The sequence below is a fragment of the Rhinopithecus roxellana genome, chromosome 15 (genome assembly GCF_007565055.1).
Source record: "Rhinopithecus roxellana isolate Shanxi Qingling chromosome 15, ASM756505v1, whole genome shotgun sequence".
NCBI lineage: Eukaryota > Metazoa > Chordata > Mammalia > Primates > Cercopithecidae > Rhinopithecus > Rhinopithecus roxellana.
The window spans coordinates 101,099,719-101,112,912 of NC_044563.1; the positions used below are offsets into that span (position 1 = coordinate 101,099,719).

At 40.6% G+C, this 13,194-nt stretch overlaps 1 pseudogene; it reads left to right on the forward strand.

Moving 5' to 3' along the window:
* The first annotated feature begins 509 nt into the window (after positions 1-509).
* Positions 510-8,051, forward strand: LOC104673899 (annotated as a pseudogene).
* Positions 8,052-13,194: the final 5,143 nt, after the last annotated feature.

Below are 13,194 nucleotides of genomic sequence, written 5' to 3' on the forward strand. Positions count from 1 at the left end.
GTGAAACTGCAACTGGCCTTCTTAATTAATATCTAGAAGAGCGAGTCGTTATTTTGGAGAAACCCTCAAGCTATTTCAAAGAGAGGGAAAATCAAGATACCGTGAGGTGCCTCATCTTCCATAGGGAGAAGGTGAGGAGGATGGCACTGAGCTGGAACCTGGAGGCGAGAGCATTTTAGGAAACTGAGTCATAAAAATGACCACACTGGATGTGCTTCTGGCAATGCTGCAGACCCTGGAATAAGCAAATATCTAAATAACGGAACAAAGTTTTCAGAGTTAGCAATCCCTCCTGTATATTTTGATCTTAATTGTTGACTACCTAACTTAAAACATTTTATTGTCTACTTTTATCCCCAATGTGATTAATGCTTATGATAAAATTCAGAAAGTCACAGAGGAGTCATTATCCTGTTTCTCTGTTGCACTGACCTCGGCATCTTGCCTGTGTCCCACGTTTGTCCCACTTGCCTATAGATTGATGTGTCCATTTCACGCCGATTTAAGAAATGGAAACTGAACAGCTAGAGAAAATGTTCCCTAACACTGAAACCAATAGTGAATTTGGTAAATGCCTTGCAGAAGATATGCAAGAGGGACAAGCATTTAAAAGATCTAGAAACACTGATGGCTGAATTATGTGTTGTGTTTCAGAGCAAGAATGCTTGGACAGTGATTGGAAAGGGAGGTAAGAATATTAAGGCTTTCTGTACAGACTACAGTGCCAGGGTTCTAGCCCCAGAGGGCAGTGGCCCCAAGTGCATGCTGAGTATCAGTGCTGATACTGACACAATTGGAGAAATTCGGAAGAAAATCATCCCTACCTTGGAAGAGTACCACCATTATAAAGGAAGCAACTTTGATTGTGAGTTGAGGCTGTTGACTCATCAGAGCCTGGCAGGAGGAATTACTGAGGTCAAAGATGCTAAAATCAAAGAGCTTCAAGAGAACACTCGGAGCAAGATGGCCGAATAGGAACAGCTCCAGTCTCCAACTCCCAGCGCGAGCGACACAGAAGACCGGTGATTTCTGCATTTTCAACTGAGGTACTGGGGTCATGTCACTAGGGAGTGCTGGACAATCGGTGCTGGTCAGCTGCTGCAGCCTGACCAGCGAGAGCTGAAGCAGGGCGAGGCATCGCCTCACCTGGGAAGCGCAAGGGGGAAGGGAATCCCTTTTCCTAACCAGGGGAACTGAGACACACAACACCTGGAAAATCGGGTAACTCCCACCCCAATACTGCGCTTTAAGCAAACGGGCACACCAGGAGATTATACCCACACCTGGCCAGGAGGGTGCCACGGCCATGGAGCCTCCCTCATTGCTTGCACAGCAGTCTGCGATCTAACCGCAAGGCAGCAGCGAGGCTGGGGGAGGGGTGCCCGCCATTGCTGAGGCTTAAGTAGGTAAACAAAGCTGCTGGGAAGCTCGAACTGGGTGGAGCTCACAGCAGCTCAAGGAAACCTGCCTGTCTCTGTAGACTCCACCTCTGGGGACAGGGCACAGCTAAACAACAAAAACAAAAAAAGCAGCAGAACCCTGTGCAGACGCAAACGACTCTGTCTGACAGCTTTGAAGAGAGCAGTGGATCTCCCAACACAGAGGTTGAGATCTGAGAACGGACAGACTGCCTGCTCAAGTGGGTCCCTGACCCCTGAGTAGCCTAACTGGGAGACATCCACCACTAGGGGCAGTCTGACACCCCATACCTCACAGGGTGGAGTACACCCCTGAGAGGAAGCTTACAAAGTAAGAATCAGACAGGTACACTCACTGTTCAGCGATATTCTATCTTCTGCAACCTCTGCTGCTGATACCCAGGCAAACAGGGTCTGGAGTGGACCTCAAGCAATCTCCAACAGACCTACAGCTGAGGGTCCTGACTATTAGAAGGAAAACTATCAGACAGGAAGAACACCTATACCAAAACCCCATCAGTACATCACCATCATCAAAGACCAGAGGCAGATAAAACCACAAAGATGGGGAAAAAGCAGGGCAGAAAAGCTGGAAATTCAAAAAATAAGAGCGCATCTCCCCCTGCAAAGGAGCACAGCTCATCGCCAGCAACGGATCAAAGCTGGTCAGAGAATGACTTTGATGAGATGAGAGAAGAAGGCTTCAGTCCATCAAACTTCTCAGAGCTAAAGGAGGAATTACGTACCCAGCGCAAAGAAACTAAAAATCTTGAAAAAAGAGTGGAAGAATTGACAGCTAGACTAATTAATGCAGAGAAGGTCATAAATGAAATGACAGAGATGAAAACCATGACACGAGAAATACGTGACAAATCCACAAGCTTCAGTAACCGACTCGATCAACTGGAAGAAAGAGTATCAGCGATTGAGGATCAAATGAATGAAATGAAGCGAGAAGAGAAACCAAAAGAAGAAAGACGAAAAAGAAATGAACAAAGCCTGCAAGAAGTATGGGATTATGTAAAAAGACCAAATCTACGTCTGATTGGGGTGCCTGAAAGTGAGGGGGAAAATGGAACCAAGTTGGAAAACACTCTTCAGGATATCATCCAGGAGAACTTCCCCAACCTAGTAGGGCAGGCCAACATTCAAATTCAGGAAATACAGAGAACACCACAAAGATACTCCTCGAGAAGAGCAACTCCAAGACACATAATTGCCAGATTCACCAAAGTTGAAATGAAGGAAAAAATCTTAAGGGCAGCCAGAGAGAAAGGTCGGGTTACCCACAAAGGGAAGCCCATCAGACTAACAGCAGACCTCTCAGCAGAAACTCTACAAGCCAGAAGAGAGTGGGGGCCAATATTCAACATTCTTAAAGAAAAGAATTTTCAACCCAGAATTTCATATCCAGCCAAACTAAGTTTCATCAGTGAAGGAGAAATAAAATCCTTTACAGATAAGCAAATGCTTAGAGATTTTGTCACCACCAGGCCTGCCTTACAAGAGACCCTGAAGGAAGCACTGAATATGGAAAGGAACAATCGGTACCAGCCATTGCAAAAACATGCCAAAATGTAAAGACCATCGAGGCTAGGAAGAAACTGCATCAACTAATGAGCAAAATAACCAGTTAATATCATAATGGCAGGATCAAGTTCACACATAACAATATTAACCTTAAATGTAAATGGACTAAATGCTCCAATTAAAAGACACAGACTGGCAAACTGGATCAAGAGTCAAGACCCATCAGTCTGCTGTATTCAGGAGACCCATCTCACATGCAGAGACATACATAGGCTCAAAATAAAGGGATGGAGGAAGATCTACCAAGCAAATGGAGAACAAAAAAAAGCAGGGGTTGCAATCCTAGTCTCTGATAAAATAGACTTTAAACCATCAAAGATCAAAAGAGACAAAGAAGGCCATTACATAATGGTAAAGGGATCAATTCAACAGGAAGAGCTAACTATCCTAAATATATATGCACCCAATACAGGAGCACCCAAATTCATAAAGCAAGTCCTTAGAGACTTACAAAGAGACTTAGATTCCCATACAATAATAATGGGAGACTTCAACACTCCACTGTCGCCATTAAACAGATCAACGAGACAGAAAGTTAACAAGGATATCCAGGAATTGAACTCATCTCTGCACCAAGCGGACCTAATAGACATCTATAGAACTCTCCACCCCAAATCAACAGAATGTACATTCTTCTCAGCACCACATCGCACTTATTCCAAAATTGACCATATAATTGGAAGTAAAACACTCCTCAGCAAATGTAAAAGAACAGAAATTATAACAAACTGTCTCTCAGACCACAGTGCAATCAAACTAGAACTCAGGACTAAGAAACTCAATCAAAACCGCTCAACTACGTGGAAACTGAACAACCTGCTCCTGAATGACTACTGGGTACATAACGAAATGAAGGCAGAAATAAAGATGTTCTTTGAAACCAATGAGAACAAAGATACAACATACCAGAATCTCTGGGACACATTTAAAGCAGTGTGTAGAGGGAAATTTATAGCACTAAATGCCCACAAGAGAAAGCAGGAAAGATCTAAAATTGACACTCTAACATCACAATTAAAAGAACTGGAGAAGCAAGAGCAAACACATTCAAAAGCTAGCAGAAGGCAAGAAATAACTAAGATCAGAGCCGAACTGAAGGAGATAGAGACACAAAAAACCCTCCAAAAAATCAATGAATCCAGGAGTTGGTTTTTTGAAAAAATCAACAAAATTGACAGACCGCTAGCAAGACTAATAAAGAAGAAAAGAGAGAAGAATCAAATAGACACAATAAAAAATGATAAAGGGGATATCACCACCGACCCCACAGAAATACAAACTACCATCAGAGAATACTATAAACACCTCTACGCAAATCAACTAGAAAATCTAGAAGAAATGGATAATTTCCTGGACACTTACACTCTTCCAAGACTAAACCAGGAAGAAGTTGAATCCCTGAATAGACCAATAGCAGGCTCTGAAATTGAGGCAATAATTAATAGCCTACCAACCAAAAAAATTCCAGGACGAGATGGATTCACAGCTGAATTCTACCAGAGGTACAAGGAGGAGCTGGTACCATTCCTTCTGAAACTATTCCAATCAATAGAAAAAGAGGGAATCCTCCCTAACTCATTTTATGAGGCCAACATCATCCTGATACCAAAGACTGGCAGAGACACAACAAAAAAGAAAATTTTAGACCAATATCCTTGATGAACATCGATGCAAAAATCCTCAATAAAATACTGGCAAATCGGATTCAGCAGCACATCAAAAAGCTTATCCACCATGATCAAGTGGGCTTCATCCCTGGGATGCAAGGCTGGTTCAACATTTGCAAATCAATAAACGTAATCCAGCATATAAACAGAACGAAAGACAAGAACCACGTAATTATCTCAATAGATGCAGAAAAGACTTTTGACAAAATTCAACAGCCCTTCATGCTAAAAACGCTCAATAAATTCGGTATTGATGGAACGTACCTCAAACTAACAAGAGCTATTTATGACAAACCCACAGCTAATATCATACTGAATGGGCAAAAACTGGAAAAATTCCCTTTGAAAACTGGCACAAGACAGGGATGCCCTCTCTCACCACTCCTATTCAACATAGTGTTGGAAGTTCTGGCTAGGGCAATCAGGCAAGAGAAAGAAATAAAGGGTATCCAGTTAGGAAAAGAAGAAGTCAAATTGTCCCTGTTTGCAGATGACATGATTGTATATTTAGAAAACCCCATGGTCTCAGCCCAAAATCTCCTTAAGCTGATAAGCAACTTCAGCAAAGTCTCAGGATACAAAATTAATGTGCAAAAATCACAAGCATTCTTATACACCAGTAACAGACAAACAGAGAGCCAAATTACGAATGAACTTCCATTCACAATTGCTTCAAAGAGAATAAAATACCTAGGAATCCAACTTACAAGGGATGTAAAGGACCTCTTTAAGGAGAACTACAAACCACTGCTCAGTGAAATAAAAGAGGACACAAACAAATGGAAGAACATACCATGCTCATGGATAGGAAGAATCAATATCGTGAAAATGGCCATACTGCCCAAGGTAATTTATAGATTCAATGCCATCCCCATCAAGCTACCAATGAGTTTCTTCACAGAATTGGAAAAAACTGCTTTAAAGTTCATATGGAACCAAAAAAGAGCCCGCATTGCCAAGACAATCCTAAGTCGCAAGAACAAAGCTGGAGGCATCACGCTACCTGACTTCAAACTATACTACAAGGCTACAGTAACCAAAACAGCATGGTACTGGTACCAAAACAGAGATATAGACCAATGGAACAGAACAGAGTCCTCAGAAATAATACCACACATCTACAGCCATCTGATCTTTGACAAACCTGAGAGGAACAGGAAATGGGGAAAGGATTCCCTATTTAATAAATGGTGCTGGGAAAATTGGCTAGCCATAAGTAAAAGCTGAAACTGGATCCTTTCCTTACTCCTTATACGAAAATTAATTCATGATGGATTAGAGACTTAAATGTCAGACCTAATACCATAAAAACCCTAGAAGAAAACCTAGGTAATACCATTCAGGACATAGGCATGGGCAAGGACTTCATGTCTAAAACACCAAAAGCAATGGCAGCAAAAGCCAAAATTGACAAATGGGATCTAATTAAACTAAAGAGCTTCTGCACAGCAAAAGAAACTACCATCAAAGTGAACAGGCAACCTACAGAATGGGAGAAAATTTTTGCAATCTACTCATCTGACAAAGGGCTAATATCCAGAACCGAGAAAGAACTCAAACAAATTTACAAGAAAAAAACAAACAACCCCATCAAAAAGTGGGCAAAGGATATGAACAGACATTTCTTAAAAGAAGACATTCATACAGCCAACAGACACATGAAAAAATGTTCATCATCACTCGCAATCAGAGAAATGCAAATCAAAACCACAATGAGATACCATCTCACACCAGTTAGAATGGCAATCATTAAAAAGTCAGGAAACAACAGGTGCTGGAGAGGATGTGGAGAAATAGGAACACTTTTACACTGTTGGTGGGATTGTAAACTAGTTCAACCATTATGGAAAACAGTATGGCAATTCCTCAAGGATCTAGAACTAGATGTACCATATAACCCAGCCACCAGCCATCCCACTACTGGGTATATACCCAAAGGATTATAAATCATGCTGCTATAAAGACACATGCACACGTATGTTTATTGTGGCACTATTCACAATAGCAAAGACTTGGAATCAACCCAAATGTCCATCTGTGACAGACTGGATTAAGAAAATGTGGCACATATACACCATGGAATATTACGCAGCCATAAAAAAGGATGAGTTTGTGTCCTTTGTAGGGACATGGATGCAGCTGGAAACCATCATTCTTAGCAAACTATTACAAGAACAGAAAACCAAACACCGCATGTTCTCACTCATAGGTGGGAACTGAACAATGAGATCACTTGGACTCGGGAAGGGGATCATCACACACTGGGGCCTATCATGGGGAGGAGGGAGGGGGGAGGGATTGCATTGGGAGTTATGCCTGATATAAATGACGAATTGATGGGTGCTGACGAGTTGATGGGTGCAGCACACCAACATGGCACAAGTATACATATGTAACAAACCTGCACGTTATGCACATGTACCCTAGAACTTAAAGTATAATAAAAAAAAAATATAAAATAAAAAAAAAATAAAGTAAAAAAAAAAAAAAAAGAGAACACTCAAACAACAATCAAGCTTTTCCAGGAATGCTGTCCTCAATCCACTGACAGAGTTTTTCTTATTGGAGAAAAACTATGGAGTTGTAGAGTGCATAAAATCATCCTTGATCTTGTGTCTGAGTCTCCTACAGAGGACGTGCACAGCCTTATAATCCCAGTTTTCATGGTGTAACCTATTACATTACATGATGTAACATCATTACATTATGGTGGTTTTAGAATGATGTCTGATGGCCACCTTGGATGCCTGGTGGGGTTTCCCAGGCAGGGAAGAGGTGCTTTTGACAGAATGTCTACCAGTCAGTGTGGGCATTCCCTGTCACTATCTAGAAGAGATTATTATGACATGAGTCCTTGTTGAGGACCACCTCCTCCTTCTTTTGGACAAGGTGCCTGGGGTAGTAGCAAAGCTGAGAATCTTCGTCTTTCTTCGCTACCACCACTGAGGGTAGGAGACATAAGGGCCTATGACAGAAGAGGAAGACCTGGAGATGGTTACATGGCATGGCTGGCTTCAGTGCTGATGCAACTTGGGACTCTGCAATAGATACATAGAGCGCATCAGAATGGCACATGGCTTATGAGCCACAGAGTGGCTCCAGATATAGTTATTCCTATGCAGGGGATTGTGGCTCATATCGTGGACCTATTATTACTACACAAGGAACTATTCCCAAAGATTTGGTTGGATCTATTATTGGCAAAGGTTGTCAGTGAATCAAAGAAATCCATCATGAGTTGGGGCTTCAATTAAAATTGATGAACCTTTGGAAGGAGGTGACTATTAGATTATTATCATTTAGGAACATAGGACCAGATATAGAATGCACAGTATTTGCGGCAGACAGTATGAAGCAGTTTTCTGGAAAGTGTTAACTAATACTAGTGAAGGACTGAAGGAGTCCTGCATCATTTTTTTTTTTTTTAATCTGCTTCTGTTTAAAAAGACATCATGCCTCTGCTTCACAGGTATTTAGCATTTGAGGTGTAGTGAAACCTTTGCTGTTCATCAGATACAATGTTTTAGTTCCTCACAAACAGGGTTGGGGGTGTAGGGAAGGGCTTGTAAAAACTAATGTTGAAATTTTGAAACAGCAGTAGAATGAGCGGATTTTATTTTGTGTTCATTGTTACTGGTTTAAAAAAATGTTCCCTGGTTTTAAAAAAGGTTCCCCCATGTAATTTTTGTGAACACCTTACTTTGTAGCCGATGTAACATTTAAGGGATGAGACAGGGAGGAAAAGTAGCAGTGGGCCAACATGTCCCTGGCATCTACTCAGAGCAGTGTGCAGAGTGTAAGCCTCTTTTGTAAGAAACATTTAATGATTTTTAAGATAAATTTAGATAAACCTAAAATAAAGGGTCACAGAGGATGTAAAATAAAAGTGAAAGACTCCCTTCTTGCCCCTCACCCCTCCATCATACCCTTTAAAAGTAGCAACTGTGAAGTGTTTCTTGTGTTTACCCTATACGATCATCTTAAATAAAAAATAAGTGTGTGTGTGTGTGTATGTTTGTGTGTCTAAATCATATTCTTTATATATTTCCATCGCTTGTTTTTTAAAAAAATTAATACTACATATCAGGCATTGTTCTACATCATTAACTATAGATTTATATGGTTTATTTTAAAAATATTACAAATTTATTACAGTGCATAAATGTACTATTCTTACTTCCATCCGTTATTGATGAACATCTGGGTGGTGGTGAGGATTTTTTTCTTTATCCTGTTAAAAACCTGCTGTCATTGCAAACAATGGTACCCTCCACATTTTTGTGCCAGTTCATCTAAGAGACCTGAAGACTGGAGCTGGAAGTATCTTCAGAGGTCAGCAAGTTCAGTTTCCTCTATTTGCAGGTGAGAAAATTGAGGTCAGACAAAGAAGAGAAGTGATTTGCTCAGGATTATATATTCCGTTATGGTTTCACCATGTATATGATCCTGATCTCTTGACTCTAGAATCCTCTGTGTGTTGGAATTTAAATATAAGTGACTATTGAATGTTCCTTGAAATAAGTAGTCTGCAGACTGGGTTTTCCATTCTTCCATTGTATAGTTTTCTGCTGGGGCTGCTGCATAAAGATGTGTATTTTGTGCACTGCACAAAAACACTCAGACTAATAAGAGGTGAACGAGGGCTGAAATGGAAGGTTTGCTTCATTTGTTAAGCTCTGAATCTGGTCTTGGTGCTACATGTGAGTGAACTTTCCCAGACTGAGCACCTTTCTCAAAATTACCCAAAGGCACCATGCAGGCTAGCAGAGGTCTCATTTCTGGGATTTGACTTTAAAACAGTAATGCAGCTTGTTGTGTCTTATGCAATGCTGTTAATTCCAGTGGACACAGAATTCCACTGTTGTTCACACTTTCTTATCTAGTCTTCCTGATGACTGACAGTTTGCATTTGATAGATAACTGGGTGGGATTAGGGCCACAGGATATGTTCACAGGTGGGTTAAATTTAACAGCCAAGTGTGGCTGACAGAGAGGCCTCTCATGGGCAGAAGATGTTATTTTCTGTTTTGTGGTTTCATACTCAGCTTTCTGGAGCCAGTGATATTCTCCCTGCCTTATGAAGCAGGGACACAAGGGGCCCTGCTTTTTAGTTGGGAGGGGTCTCCTTTTCAGATAATTGGTAGCTTGGCGCTGTGCATTTCTCATTACCTATTTTCCCTTGTATTCCCCACTCTGCCCCTGACTATTGTAGATTCCCTCTTCAGCGGCTGGTCAACAGACTCATCTTGCATGACAACCATTCAGCTAAGGCCAATTTGTCACAACAGCTCCAGAAAAGTTATTTCACTTTTTAAATAGATTCCCGTTTTTTGTTACAATGACTTCTTCTTCTTCTTCCTTTTTTTTTTTTTTTTAGAGTCAGGGTCTCACTCTCTGTTACACAGGCTAGAGTGCAGTGGTGTGATTTTGGCTCATTGCAGTCTCAAACTCCTGGGCTCAAGCCATCTTTGCACCTCTGCCTCCTGAGTACCTGGGACTACAGGTGCATGGCACCATGGCAGGCTACTTTTGTTTGCTTATTCATTAGTTTTGTAGAGATGGGGTCTCACTAAGTTGCCCAGGCTGGTCTCAAACTCCTGGACTCAAGTGATCCTCCTACCTCGGGCTCCCAAAGTACTGCGATTACAGGTGTGAGTCACTTTGCCAGGCCGGTATGATGACTTTTTAAAGCAAAAACACACTCAAATTAAATGAACTCAAAACACACTAAATATAAATGTTATAAAGCATAGTGATATTCCAGGATTCCATCTGTAGGCATTTACTGAACCCAACAGTTTCTAGTCAGACTATATGGGACTTTTTGACTTGCACATCATTCTGAGTGACCTCCTATTTGTTCATATTTAAAGACTTTTTAAAAAGAGCAGTTTTAGGTACAAAGTAAAATTGAGAGGATGGCACAGAGATTTCCCATATACTCCCTGTCCGCAACACGCATAGCCTCTCCCGTTATCAACATCCCCCACTAGAGTGGTACATTTGTTAAAATCGACGGATCTACATTGACACATCATATTCACCCAAAGTCCATAGTTTACATTCTGGCCTACTCTTGGTGTCGTACATTCTACAGGATTGGGCAAGTTTATGAAGACATGCATATATTTACCATAATAGTTTCATGCAGAATAGTTTCACCACCCTAAAATGTCTTTGTGCTCATCACCTATTCATCTCTCTCTCCTCTAAACCCTAGCAACCACTGATCCTTTTATTTTTTTTTAAACTTTATTTTCTTCTTAAAACAAAACAAAACAAAATCAGGAAACATGTGCAGAACGCGCAGGTTTGTTACATAGGTATACGTGTGCCGTGGTGTTTTGCTGCACCCATTGACCTGTCCTCTAAGTTCCTTCCCCTCACTCCACACCCGCAACCGGCCCTGGTGTGTGTTGTTCCCCTCTTTGTGTCCGTGTGTTCTCAAGGCAACCATTAATCTTAAATTTTTTTTAATTGATGTAAAATATAGATGTATAATTTACTATCGTTACCATCTTTAAGTGCACAGATCAGTGGCAATAAATACCTTATTCTTGTCCCCCTCTTCACTTTCTTCTCCCCCATCCCCTTCTTGGCCTCCGGTAACCACCAGTCTACTCTCTATCTTTATGAGATCCACTTTTTTAGCTCCCACACAGTATTGAGAACATGCAATATTTGTCTTTCTGTGTCTGGCTTATTTTGTTTAAAATAATAGACTTCATTTCCATCCGTGTTGCTGCAAATGACAGGATTTCATTCTTTTTTTATGGCTGAATAATATTCCATAGTACATACATACCACATTTTCTTTATCCATTTATCTGTGGATGGGCACTTAGGATGATTCCGTATTGTGGCTATTGTGAATAGTGTTGCAATAAACATGGGAGTACAGATATCTCTTTGACATATTGATTGCCTTTCTTTTGAATATATGCCCAGTAGTGGCATTTCTGGGTCTTATGGTAATTCTAGTTTTAGTTTTTTGAGGAACTTTTATACTGTTGTTCATAGTGGCTATATTAATTTACATTCCCACCAACAGCGTATGAGGGTTTCCCTTTCTGCACATCCTCGTCAGCATTTGTTACTTTTGTCGTTTTTTTTTTTTTTTTTTTTTTTTTGAGACAGAGTCTTACTCTGTCACCCAGGCCAAAGTACAGTGGCACAATCTCGGCTCACTGCAATCTCCACCTCCCCAGTTCAAGTGATTCTATTGTTGTGCCTCAGTCTCCCCAGTAGCTGGGATCACAGGTGCCCACCACCATGCTGGGCTAATTTTTGCATTTTTGGTAGAAATGGGGTTTCACCATGTTGGCTAGACTGGTCTTGAACTCCTGGCCTTAAGAGATCCACCCACCTCAGCCTCCCAAAGTGCTGGGATTAGAGGCATGAGCCACCATGCTCAGCTTTATTTTTGTCTTTTTATACATGCCATTTTGACTGGAGTGAGATGGTATCTCATTGTGGTTTTGATTTACATTTCTCTGATGATAATTGATGTTGAACATTTTTCATATACCTATTGGTCATTCATGTCTTCTTTGAGAAGTGTCTGTTCAGATCTTTTGCCCATTTTTAAATGGAATTATTATTATTTTTTTGCTATTGAGTTGGTTGTACTCCTTATATATTCTGATTATTAATCCCTTGTCAGATGGATAGTTGGTAGTATCTTCTCCAATTCTGTGGGTTGTCTCTTCACTTTGTTGATTGTTTCCTTTGCTGTGCAGAAGCATTTTATCTTAATGTAATCCTAATTGTCAATTTTTTGCTTTGGTTGTCAACCACTGATCTTTTTATAGTCTCCATAATTTTGCCCTTTCCAGAATGTCATGTAGTTGGAATCATACGGTGTATAACCTTTTCATATTGCCTTTTTTCACTTAGTAGTATACATTTACATTTCTTCCATGTCTTTTTATGGCTTGATAGCTCATTTCTTTTTAGCACTGAGTAATATTTCACTGTTAGAATGTACCAGAGTTTGTTTATCCACTCACCCTTTGAAGGACACCTTGGTTGCTTCCAAGTTTGGGCAATTGTAAATAAAGCTGCTGTAAATATTTGTGTGCACATTTGTGTGTGGACAAAAGTCTTTAACTTCTTTGGGTAAATACCAATGAGTGCCCTAAAATATTTTGCTTTGCATTCATAGGCCCAGTGAGAGGAAGGAGTGGGGGTGGGCAGTATCAACTAAAACTCTTCAGTGTGTTAGGTAGGAGCATTTTTTCCCCATGTTTGGAAATCCTCTTGCATTTGGACCTTTTTTTTTCACCCTAAATATATGCTTCTGTGTAACAATTTTAAGTATAGCTCAGTGAAGCAAATGGTGTAGAAAGGAGAACGCACCTTTCCCAGAAAGGGCTCCCTCTCACCTGCCTCCACCCACCTCCCGCTGCTTTTCATCCTGTATGGTGTAAAATAAACCTTGATTGCACCATAGTTCATGAACTGACTGGATTTAGTTTTAGGTCTAACATTTAAGTCTTTAATCCATCTTGAATTAATTT